Here is a 13,412-nt window from a genome sequence, read left to right as displayed (position 1 = left end):
CATTTTGTATTAAACTATCTGTCTTTACTTTGAAAAGTTTCCTATTATTACACATTTTTTTTCGCTGAAAGCAGTAACATTTTGTGTAGATTTCAGAACAAATTGCTCTGTACTTCTGAGCATCCCAACATGCTCAAAACAGAAATTTGGAGTGAAAATATGTGTTTCTGGAACTACTAACCAATGACAAATTTGGAAAACAGTGAACATAATCAAACTATATCACAATCAAAGTGCACTCAAGCAGTGACTTTTCTGATTATTTTAGATAAAGCCCGAAACACATTGCACAATTTTTGGCTGTCCCAGATGAAAGACTGGCAATCGCGCCGATTTCTGATTGGCCACGATTGTTTCACGATGCCAATCTTTCGTATGGGACAACCGAAAATCGTGCAATGTGTTTAGGGCTTAAATCAGGGGTAGGCAAAGTCGGTCCTGGAGTGCCGGTATCCTGTAGAGTTTAACTGCAACCCTAATCAAACAGACCTAAACAAGCTAATCAAGGTCTTCAGAATTACTAGGGCTACAGGCAGGTGAGGTTTTTTTTCACGGTTGGAGCTAAACTCTGCAGGACATCGGCACTCCAGGACCAACGTTGCCTACCCCTGAGCTAAAGCATTGTACTGTATTGTGGCACATGCATGGGCAAGACTTTGAGTTTCCCTTCCCTAAAACATATGTTTTGCAATAAACCAAGGTCTAAACATTTCACACATTTGCAGCAAACGCATGATAAACTCAAAGACACCATTTCATTCTCAGCTGTGCCACTGAAAGAGCTCTGCATTTGGAGCCTGTGCTCTCACACTGACCTGCTTTTGTATAAATGGAGCCGCACATGGCATTAAAATCTCACCCTTATCAGCACAAGAGCACAGCAAGCAACAAAATCCCAAGACGGCTTGTGCAATGCCATTCTGAGCACTGGACTGGGCTCTCCATTGTGACCCTGAGAGCCAAATATGGTTTTATTGAATGCAGTGCTGCCACAACACTGCATGAACTCAATCAGGAATACGTGCACAGCACAAAGAGTGCTCTCTTTAAAATAAATGTCACTTGTTTGTTATCTAATGCAATGACATCAAAACATTTTAAAGTGTTCAAATGTGTTTGGGGTCGCTACTGTATATACACTTAAAGAAAAAAAAAAGTGAAAAAAAAAATTTCATTCAAACATTGATGACAAATATCACAATTACAAAGAAACAGCATGTAAAACATTTAATCAAATGTAAACTCTTGAAGTAGAAAGACTGAAATAATATTTTCTTGTAAAACCTGCAAAAATAATCTGTTTGTTTTTTTTTTATATATGTGAAATTTAACAATTTCTATATCTCCATAGTGGATTGTAGTGAATATTTGGGCACTCTAGCTTTATTTGTCTACTTTGTTTTACTTCTTTTATTTTTTGTTAAATTTGTAGTAATATTATGTAATATATTAGTAATATATGCATTTTGTCATCTCTTGTATTATTTCATTTCAGTTTTAGTTATAGTACATCAAGTTAAATGAAAATGAGAATAAATAGCCTAAAATAAGTTAATTTTTTATTTTATTTTTTTACTTTTTATGGCTTCAGTTTGAGGTTGGTGCTTACAATATTTTGTTATTAATGAAACCGAAAGACTGAAACAGTGTACAGTACAGCAGACAAAAAGCAGTGAAGGTTCAATAAGAGTTACAGTGCCTGACTAATATACACAAGAAGCAGCAGGTGATTCTTCACTAATAACATTGACAGATTAATATAAAGGTCACATTAAATCATACCTTTTAGGGGTCCGGATTTGATTCCACAGTGGTTGATGAGGCTCTTAAATTGACAGTCTGTATTGTAAAGGAGGTTTATATGGGAAACCCTGTCATGAGGTGTCAATAATGACCTTCTCTGACTAATTAACTCGTGGGCCATCAGAGTTCAGTCAAACGAGCGAAGACCCAAATGCAGGATCAGTGATCCATAAACTGCTGTGTTAATAAACCACTTAAACATTAATATCAAAGTCAGATGAACAGTTCTAAAGATTCTATAAGAATACTTGTTTAAAATCTACTGTTTCCTCAGACTTTTGCATCTCTTTACTATAAAATCATGACATCTTGTGGTGAGATGCCACAATGTCAATTTTCTTTTATCTTCCTCTAAATTAGTAAAAAAGTATTAGATATCTGTCTTTAATTTAAAAATTTTGTATTTGAATATGTGTGAAATGTCTCTATTTCTCCATGGTTGGTTCCAATGTAGACACTACAGTTTTGTTTTAGTGTCACTGAGACAAATATAGTTTCTATTAATATTCAGAATTTTTATATTTTCTGTCTTCATTATAAAGTTTTAGTCATTTTGTTGTGTTCATCACATTTTTTTTTTTTGTAAATGTCTATAAAGGTTTTATTTATTTGTTTATTTATTAAGTTATTTATTTAGTTTGTTATTTTAGTACATTGTTAAACTAAATTTAAATATAAATGTTTTTCCTTTAAGTTACTAACTCTGTAAAATATTTTTTAATTGTAAAACTATTGGAGTACATTTTACCTGTTTTTCTAGAAAATATTATTTCAATCTTTCTACTTCGAAATGTTGTGTTTGGTTCAATATGATCTGCCGCTTCTTTGTAATTCAGTGTGAAATCTGAGTGAAGACACCAAATGTTTTTCAGTATTTGATAACTTTGGTGACCTCACTGTAAAATCTCATTCCATCTTCCTGTAAAGGTTACTTGGTAAACAATTACATTTTCTAGTTTACCTGACTTCCTCGATCTTGTCAACACAGGTGAACTTTTGAGACGCTGCCAGCTGGCATTAGTGCCATTACCTCAGGGCAACAAAACAAGTTTTGGTGTATAACTACTTTAGTTCAATGTTTTTGCTGATCTTCACTATCAGTTCACTAGAAAATACTGTGTTAGATTTAAATACTCAAAATAAAAAATAGAAATAAATTTACTCCAAATGGGCTTCCGTAGTTCTTAAATACGGTTGCCGCTTCTGTAAATAACCACATTCACTGTACACACACAGTTTGGTTATTTACAGAAGCGGAAACTGTATTTAAGAACTATGGAAGCCCATTTCCACCACTGAATAAAACATTTAAAAAAAAGCTTATATCACAATTCTGAAATTTTTTCACAAAATTGTGAGATATAAAACTTACAATTGCGAGTTATAAAGTAAGAATTATGATTTATAACGTCACAATATAACTCGCAATTCTGACGTTTTTTTGTTTATACAGTATCTCACAATTCTGTGAGATATCTACTATGTTCTCAGAATTGTGCCTTTATATCTCACAATTCTGACTTTGTAACTTGCAATTGTGTGTTATAAAGTAAGAATTGCGAGGTATAAACTCACAATTCTGAAAAACAAAAGTCAGAATTGCGAGTTTATATCTCACAATTAGGCTATGGCTTATTAACTCGCAATTGTGAGTTTATATCACGCAATACTGAGAAAAAAAGTCAGAATCGTGAGATAAAAAGTCGCAATTACCTTTTTTATTTTTTATTCAGTGGCGGAAACAGGCTTCCATAAAGAACTGAATTCACTCTCTGAAAAATGCAGTTTATGAGAAATTAGTTCATTAAATATGTTGTAGAAGCCTGATTAAAAGCTGTGCCTTAAAGAATTATATCACCCAAAATTTTTAATTTGGCAAAAATGTACTCACCCTCAGGCCATCCAAGCCTTTTTGTTTCTTTACTGGAACAGATTGGGGAAATTTAGCATTACATCACTTGCTCACCAACGGATCCTCTGCAGTGAATGGGTGCCGTCAGAATGAGAGTCCAAACAGCTGCTAAAAACATCACAATAATCCACAAGACTCCAGTCCATAAATTAATGTCTTGTGAAGTGAAAAGCTGTGTGTTTGTAAGAAACAAATCCAGCATCAAAACATTCTAACTATAAACCATCACTGCTGGTCAAATTACAAGACAATAATCCATAATAAAGTGAAAAGGTCCATCCCCTGTTGTCCTCTCACTTCAAAACTTCAGATGAAATAACTTTTTCACTGGAGAAAGCAATATTATGGATAGAGAACTGGTATTTTAGCCAGAAGAAATGGCTTGAAGTTATAAACATCTTAATGATGGATTTGTTTATACAAACATGCAGCTTTTTGCTTCACTAGATGTTAATTGATGTACTAGAGTGGTGTGGATTACTTGTGGATTATTGTGATGTTTTTATCAGCTGTTTAGACTGTCATTCTGACGGCACCCATTCACTGCAGAGGATCCATTGGTGAGCAAGTGATGTAATGCTACATTTCACCAAATCTAATGAAGAAACAAACTCATCTACATCCTGGATGACTTGAGGGGGAGTAAATGTCATCTTTTTTGGGGGGGTTGAAATATTACTTAACCACACCTTAACACTTGTTGATACTGGTTTAATTTTACTTTGGTCAGAAACTACATAGACTGCAAGGTTTCATGCAGCTTGTTTACAGCTCCTGTATTCTCAAATTCACTCACTTCATCACTGAACTTTAGCATGATGAGTGGTTAAAACTTTATTAGCACAAACTGTTTAACTTATGGCATGAATACTGTAAACACTTACACAACATCTTCAGCTGACTCATACAGTATGTCAGCTCTGTGATTCAGCTGATGCCAATAAATAAGTCAACGAATGAGCGTCTGACACCATTTGACTTACAGGGGCCCAAATACATGAGAAATCTAGCGTGGAGTGAAAAACGTTTGACAGACATACCATTAGACTGCAGAAACAAGCCCGCATTAAGTGTTCTTAGAAAACAATGTGCTGGAATTTTCAGAACACCAAAGAAAAAAAAAAGAGCATTTACCAAAACTAAATTGAAAAAATGACTAATTTTGATATCTGAGGGATTCGATGGAGCCCCTAAAAAGACATGATGGTTAAAAAAAATAGATTGGAGGAAAAGTTTGCCTTTACTCGTAAAACTTTTACATTCCCTCAAGAAACTGTTTGCTCACTAACTTTGCTTCCTATCACCTTTGTGACGCAAAATGCAAAAGCATTCAGTATAAAAGCACCGAAAAATAATTCTTCCATCTCATATTTTTTTCCATCACAATATCCCTTAGGGGCTCTGTAGATTTATGATGTCAGACACCCAAAATATTAATACGACTGCCAAAATGTACACATTAACAGCAGTACCTACTGGCTGTGCAGAAATTGTCCTGCCCAATTATGGTGAGGTAATTAATAAAAAATAGCAAAGATACTGTTAACTTAAACTGATTTAAATTTAACTTGTGCTTCTTTACTGTAAAAGCACACATGCCCTGATGTTCATAGTGAAAGCATGTTTATAGAATTGTTTGTGTTTATATCTGTACTGTCAGTGTGCAAAGATGCAGACTGAACGTGCTGCAAATCAACAGGTTTCATAAATCAATGTGTGTTGAGCTGTACTGAAAATCCAACAAAAAGAAGAGCTAATGCTTTAACTGTACTATACCAAACCTTGTTTATAAAACCAAGCATTTATCTTTATGTGTGTGTTTATGTGTGAGAGAAACACAGGTTAATGGCAGCATCACTTTAGCTCTTCTGTAGATGATGCTGGAGTCACATTTTCTTCTGGGCCCTCCTGAAACAGACAGAACCAAGAGATAAACACACAGTTTTATATCATGCTGGATATATTTATATTTAATTAATCTGTTCTATAGAAAATCTTTAAGAGGTAGGTGATGATAGATCATGAAACCAATTCAATGAAATAGCCTTTAAGGTAAATATGGTAAAAAAAAAAATTAAAACTAATATTAACTAATAGTTACTTACCCAGCTGATCGATTACACTGATAATTGCAAACATTTTTTGTATTACAAGTTTTCTAAAATGTTAGGTTTAAATGTGCAAATGAGGCTTTATTTAATTAAATATGCATACATTTCTAGTAAAAAAAAAAGAAATCTAAACACTGTCAAATATTATTTTATAAAGGGAATTTTGGAATTTTTTGTCACTCCATAATTCAGAAAATATTTAGAACAGACAGAAAATATATTTTCACAATTATGGGGGGATTAAAATCTTCTGAAGTGGAGATTTATGGCTCAGTATAAGAGAAAAAAAATACTAATTTTGAGAAAACATCCTTTAAAAATATGTATTGTAACTTAAATCTATACAAATAGATAAAGTGCTATAAAAGAACCACTTAACAGTGTCTCTTGGATGATTTCTTTCCACTAGTCTGAAAAAAACACTTTATGAAAAACCAAAAAGACCAAAATCTCAAATTTGACAGGTGCATGAAATAATGCAGTGTCTCCCCTTAATAAAACGAGCACATTAAATAGATCTCATAACTTTAATTTGCTAGAAATGGCCAGTTACCACAGAGAATCATTTTAACTCTTTATGACACTTTATGCAAGCATTTATAATGGAAGTAAATGGGCCATTTAGAAGTATTTACTTTATTTACTGTCATTATAAGTAAATATATTGAAAAATAAATTAATTATTGGGGAAAATATTACTTTAAAATATTTATTTTTCCTTTATATTTCATTTAAACTGTAAATGTATTTATTATGTACTTATTAATATTTATGTCGAATGCATATATATAAAGTATTTATTTTTCAAATAAATAAATAGCTATATTTTTTTCTAGTCAGAGGCATTCATTTTTCCATCCATTAAACTTTTTTTCAGGTTTTGCTATCATTATAGGAATATTTGGTCATGACAAGCACAAGGTTCAACACTCACCTTCACCTTTTCCAGCTCTGACCCTCCAGGCAGTGATTTTTGGGGGATGTGGAAGGCCTAACATTAATCAAAAGATAGTTATTCAAATAATGTTTGGGAAATGCTTTGCATAGTGGTCCTATTTCAGAACTTTGGTGCTAATAATCCTCAGCACTTTCCACACACACACACACACACAAATAAAAAATCTGCTGAAGGAGAGTACATGCATTTATATTGATACAACTATCAATTAACCTTTTTAGCTTGCTGGACTTCCTCTGTAGACTTCGACCTGCTTTTCACCGCATGTCTCTGGGGTGAAGTGGACTGCAAAGATACACCACACACAGAGAGATATTCAGCACAGTAAAATGAGCACTCAGCAAATTTTCTGTCAGCTCAGCAGAATTTACAAACCTTCTGATCCATGATTAATCGTGACCTCAGACTGAGTGTCTCAAACAGAATCTGATCTCGCAGCGTCTGTCAGACAGAGAATGGAACGATTATTATATACAAGAAGAGCGGTTTTTATAAACAGTATATGGAGCTGAAGTGTGTCGCGTCTCACTACCACTAGAGGGCACTACAGCACACTGACCAGTTAAACCTATAAAGTTTGTTAAACCTATATATATATATAGAAAAGTGTGCATGTGTTTTTTGTTGAGTATGATATTCACAAAAATTCAGGCTTTTATGGCTCATGAGTTCATGAGAAAAATAATATTTTATTTTCATTCATTTTTATTCAAAATTTGTATTCTCCCAAACGGAGCAAAAATATGGTGCAGAGCTGATATGAAGATGAAATTCTGATGCTTGTAATGCAAATCAGTAAGATTTGTATAACAGCACAGCAGACTTGCATAAAATGATAAATATCAGTCATCACGCTATATCTGGAATAATATGTCTTACTAAAATGATATTTAAATGCTTCGTTTTATGATCAAACCATATAATGCAATGTAATACAATGATTGAGAGATGAACAAATAAACATTCCTCAAAAGGAACGCTTATATTATACATTTGAGCATGATTTTTCCACAAAATGATGTCTGGATAATAAAGTAATGCAAAGTTGAAATATTACCAACAATAAAATTATTCTTGTTTAATTTATAAAAATCAGTAAAGAAAATAATAGGTTTTTAAGCAAAGCTTTGATCATACAGTATTTATAATGTAGAGGCCTTTTGCATATCAAATATGATACTGTACAGTTTTTCTGGCATAATGTCAGTGACAGCACAAAATAATTTTGACTTTCAAATTCAAATGGTGGCAAACAGGGCATTACACTTGAACAAGTTGTGTTCAACCAAGTCTCTGTCTTTCTCACACAGAACAACCTCCTGTACAGTAACCAATCTGGCTTCAGAAGTGGACATTCGACCGAAACTGCCTTGCTTTCTGTTGTTGAAGCCTTGCAAGAGCAGCTTCCAAATCTTCATTACTTATCTTGCTGGATCTGTCTGCTGCTTTTGATACAGTCAACCATCAGATCCTCTTGTCAACCCTATTAAGAAAGGGCATCTCAGGAACCGCACTCCAGTGGTTTGAGTCCTACCTCTCTGATAGGTCCTTCAAAGTTTCTTGGAGAGGTGAGGTATCCAAGTCGCAACATCTAGCTACTGGGGTGCCTCAGGGCTCAGTTCTTGGACCACTTCTCTTTTCTGTCTACATGGCATCACTAGGTTCTGCCATTCTGAAACATGGCTTTTCATATCACTGCTATGCTGATGACACTCAACTCTACCTCTCATTCCATCCTGATGATCCGACGATAGCTGCTTGCATCTCAGCGTGTCTAACAGACATTTCTTGCTGGATGATGGACCATCACCTTCAACTCAACCTAGCTAAGACAGAACTGCTTGTAGTGTCAGCTAACCCATCGCTTCATCACAATCTCACCTTCCAGTTAAGCTCATCTACCATAACTCCTTCAAAAACAGCCAGAAACCTTGGAGTTGTGATTGATGATAAGCTGAATCTCTCAGACCACATTGCTAAAACTCCCCAGTCCTGAAGATTTGCATTATACAATATTAAGAAGATCAGGCCCTTTCTCTCGGAACATGCAACACAACTCCTTGTTCAGGCTCTTGTTCTGTCCAGACTTGACTATTGCAGTGCTCTCTTGGCAGGTCTTCCAGCCAATTGTATTAAACCTCTACAATTAATCCAAAATGCCGCTGCAAGATTAATCTTTAATGAGCCGAAAAGAGCGCACGTCACGCCTCTGTTCATCGATTTGCACTGGCTACCAATAGCTGCTTGCATTAAATTCAAGGCATTAATGTTTGCCTACAGAACCACCACTGGCTCTGCACCCCTTTATCTAAATTCATTACTTCAGACTTTTATGCCCTCTTGAAGCTTGCATTCTTCAAGTGAACGATGCATTATTGTGCCATCCCAAAGACGAACAAAAACACTTTCACTGACTTTTTCATTAACTGTTCCCATCTGGTGGAATGACCTGCCCAACTCAATCCGAGCATCTTCAAGAAATGGCTAAAAACTCATCTGTTCCACCTTAACTTGACTAGCACTCTCTATTCTAATTTTATTTTATCTATATGTCTTTTTATTTAAAAAAATAAATAATAATAATAATAATAATCTGTACTGTGTTAGGCTAACTGAGACTTGTAATAGCACTTGCACGTTGTTGCTCTTTTGTTGGTTTTGATTGCTTCTTATGTCCTCATTTGTAAGACGCTTTGGATAAAAGCGTCTGCTAAATGACTAAATAAATCAATCAAATAAAAAAATTAGAAGGAGTTCACTTTAAAATACAAAAATGCTTTGGTCATACCAGCCTTATGTTAACATCTATTGTTGATTCATAAAGACTTTACTTTCATGCTATACTTTTGCATGACAGTATAAATTACTACATGGAAAAAAGCAGCTCTGACATGCAACCTAATATCTACTTTTTCACATTTCATGCCAAAAATGTGTAGCCAGAAAGCCTTGGGGGTGAATTAATGCTGATAAAAATCATCATTATCAAGTCAGCTGTTCATTAAACCCTCACAATCCACGGCGTGTTGAGCCTCTGTAGACAGTGTGCATGTGAGAAGTTCAAGTGAAAGCGATGAGCTGAGTGTGAGAGGTTAAACTCTCGATGTTCTGGTGTCATTGTGAAGAGCTCTGTGGCTCGAGAGGAGGAAGACACACTTCCTATCGATTCATCCACACCAGTGAGTCAACAACACTAAAGGTGACGTTTCTGAGCCAGAGAGACCACGATAGAGTGACACACACACACACACACACACACACACACACACGCGCACTCAGACTAGCGGATAAATGAATGATAACACAATGATCTTCATGATTCTAACATTGTTCTGTGAGCCGTACACAATGTTTCCTTTTAGCTCTCTAGGACAGAAAAACGTGGTGGGAAAGCTTTTCAAGAAGCCGCTGTGGTTTCTAGGGTGCTCAAGGTGGTTGCCAAAGTGTTGTTATTTTAACCCTCTGGGGTCTGAGGGGGTTTTGGGGCCCTGACAGTTTTGACATGCCCTGACATTTGTGCTTTTTTCAGTTTCTTAAAAACATCTTAACTGCTAGACTGATTACACTCTATTCAGCACAAACTGGGCAACAATACTATGTTAAGCAACATGTATGTACATATTTATGTTTTTGAGAAAACAAGGTTTATGTGTGGTTAAAGTACTAAGCAACCAATATTTTTTTCACTAAGTCTAAAATGTATTGCATTGGTTGGGGGTTGTACAAGAGAGCCTCAAAAGTATTTAAATTAATAAATTTTTAATAATGATAAAATATTACAAGTTCTATACAATTAATGATAACTATAAAACTCTTCACTCTAAATGTACGATCCCGGATGGACGGACTGACAGACAGATAGATCCTAAGGACCTCAGACTGGTTGCTAGAGTATTCTAGGTGGTTGCTAAGGTACTCTGGATGGTTGCTAAGGTGTTGCTATGCCGTTGCTAGGGTACTTGTGGTGGTTGCTAAGGCGGTTGCTAGAGTACCTGGGATGGTTGCTAGGGTGTTGCTATGCGGTTCCTAGGGTGCCCAGGATGGTTGCTAAAGTGTTGCTATGCGGTTGCTAAGGTACCCAGGTTGGTTGCTAGGGTGCCCTGGTTGGTTGCTAGGGTGTTGAAATAAGGTTGCTAGGGTACTCTGGGTGGTTGCTAGGGTGTTGCTATGCTGTTGCTAGGGTAATCTGAGTGGTTGCTAGGGTACTTGGGGTGGTTGCTAAGTTGTTGCTAGGGTACTTAGGGTGGATGCTAAGGTGTTGCTATGTGGTTGCTAGGATACCTGGGGTGGTTGCTAGGGTGTTGCTATGTGGTTGTTAGGGTACCCGGGTTGTTGCTAAGGTGTTGTTATGCAGTTGCTAGGATACCCAGGTTCGTTACTAGGGTACTAAAGTTTTAGAGTAGACATTTAGAATATTTATGAATTATTAATGTTATAAAATGTGTTATTTGATTTATTATTATTAATATAATTGTATTACATAATTTGTAATGTATATAATTGCATACATTAATATATAATACAATTATAAATCTATATTCTATAATTTATTCAATATATAACAAATACATTTCAAGTTATGTTATGACTGAATTATTTAAGATTATTATTATTATTAGTAATAAAAATATAATTTTATTATAGTGTGTGTGTATATATATATAAGACGGCACTTAGAGGCTTTTGCATCTTTACTCTTCATATATACACACAAATTATGTTTGTATTAATAATAATAATAATAATCTTAAATAATTAAGTCATAACTTGGAATGTATTTGTTATATATTGCAAGTATATATATATATATATATATATAAATATATATATATATATATATATATATATATATATATATATATATATGTATATAATTTATATAAGTGTATTATATATTAATGTATACAATTATATACATGAAAAATTATATAATACAATTATATTAATAATAAATCAAATACATTTTAACATTAATAATTCATTAGTTCTATTAACATTCCATTAATTCTAAAACTCTTTATATACACACTATATACTCTATACTACAATAAAATTATATTATATTATTAACTTTAAATTGCTTAAGTCATAACTTGAAATGAATGTGTTAAGTGCATAAACTATAGATATAAATCTATAGATATTTACATAGAGATTTATATAATTGTACGATGATCATTTATTAATGTATGCAATTATATAGATTACATACATTATAATAAAATAATATCACTAACATGAAAAAAGTCAATTAAAATTGAAATGTATTTCTCATATTGCATAATTGAGATTTGTAATTGTATATGTAATTTATTCAATATGATAAATACATTTCAATTTTGTTTTAGTATATTTATATAACAATTGCATTATGACTACTAATAAAAAGGTAAAATGGTACAAATAAAATCCAAATGAAAATTGAAATTATATATAACTCTGTTGAGTATTGAATATTGAGTTGAGAACCACTGATCTAATGGATGATTTTTCTCGTTTTACTGTGGGGTTTTGAACAATCCCTAACTCAAACCTCAGAAATGAGCAATAATAACAATGACACTTGACTTTAGATCCAGTTGCTCAGTTCTGTGCAAAACAAAACAGAGGCTGAAAAAAAAGAGGCTTAAAACCAATTAAGTGATTTAGACGTGAAAAGAGGGTGAGGTGAGATGTGACCTCGCACTACGCTTCAATTAAGAGGACTAATGTGAAACCTATCAGCCCGTTCTGTAATTCAAATGAGGATTTAATAATGCTGAGAGACACTATCATCTTCCTGAAGGTCGAGAAACTTATTCAAATCAGTGTTAACTCTTTAAAGACTCGTTTGAACAGCAATGCAAATTTGTGTCTCTGTACTTTCGATCAATTCAAGGTTTGTTAATATTTAGACATAAACGCATTAAAGTTGGTATGATGTTAGAAAAGAGCTAAAATGTACTACAGCACCTTGCGGTAGCATTTAAGTAACCTGGTATATAACTATCAAACATCTGATACAATTTTATATACTGAAAACAAAAGAAGATATTTTGAAGAGCAGTTGATGATAGCCATTGCCTTCCATATTCAAAATTTTTTTAATTATGGTCAATAACAAGTCAACTGTTTGGTTACCAACGTTCTTCAAAATATCTCTTTTTTTGAGTAAATGACCATTTCTTTAACATCAGTTCCAGTCATGTCAGTCATATTCTCGCGCTGTGATGATATTTCTGTGAGTCAGACCTGCAGTACATAATTAATAACACACCAACCCCTTCATTTGTTGTTCATAATAAATTATTAAAAGAAAACATTCAGTGGGGAGGACAGAAATAGACACATTATCCTCTTCCATAGACACTAAAGAGCAAGATTTGCTGTCTAACAACATTACATCAGAACCAGGGCTCTGATGTCAGGAAACAAACACCTTGTTAGTCCATGTTACTGAACACAAATCATCAGAATAGGAAGCAGTTTGAGTCAATTCGCCCTTCAGTGAACAACTGCTGCATACAAATAGACCAGTATAACACACACATCCTGGTGTTAAAGACAGGAGCACAATACACAATACTTACACAAATACAATAAAAACATACTATTAATTGTCTGATTAAATGGAAGGATGATAAAACGG

General features: G+C 34.0%; 1 long non-coding RNA gene across 1 annotated transcript; it reads right to left on the bottom strand.

Annotated features, from left to right (window-relative positions):
* Positions 1–4,410: 4,410 nt before the first annotated feature.
* On the bottom strand, positions 4,411–7,299 carry LOC306853098. The gene is made up of 4 exons (XR_013782706.1): positions 7,160–7,299; positions 6,998–7,069; positions 6,761–6,817; positions 4,411–5,623 (listed from the first exon to the last, which is right to left on the bottom strand). It is a non-coding gene; the product is annotated as an uncharacterized lncRNA (long non-coding RNA).
* Positions 7,300–13,412: the final 6,113 nt, after the last annotated feature.

The sequence above is a fragment of the Barbus barbus genome (genome assembly GCF_936440315.1).
Source record: "Barbus barbus genome assembly, chromosome: 33".
In the NCBI taxonomy this organism is placed as follows: domain Eukaryota; kingdom Metazoa; phylum Chordata; class Actinopteri; order Cypriniformes; family Cyprinidae; genus Barbus; species Barbus barbus.
This window is presented reverse-complemented; position numbering and strand designations above follow the sequence as displayed.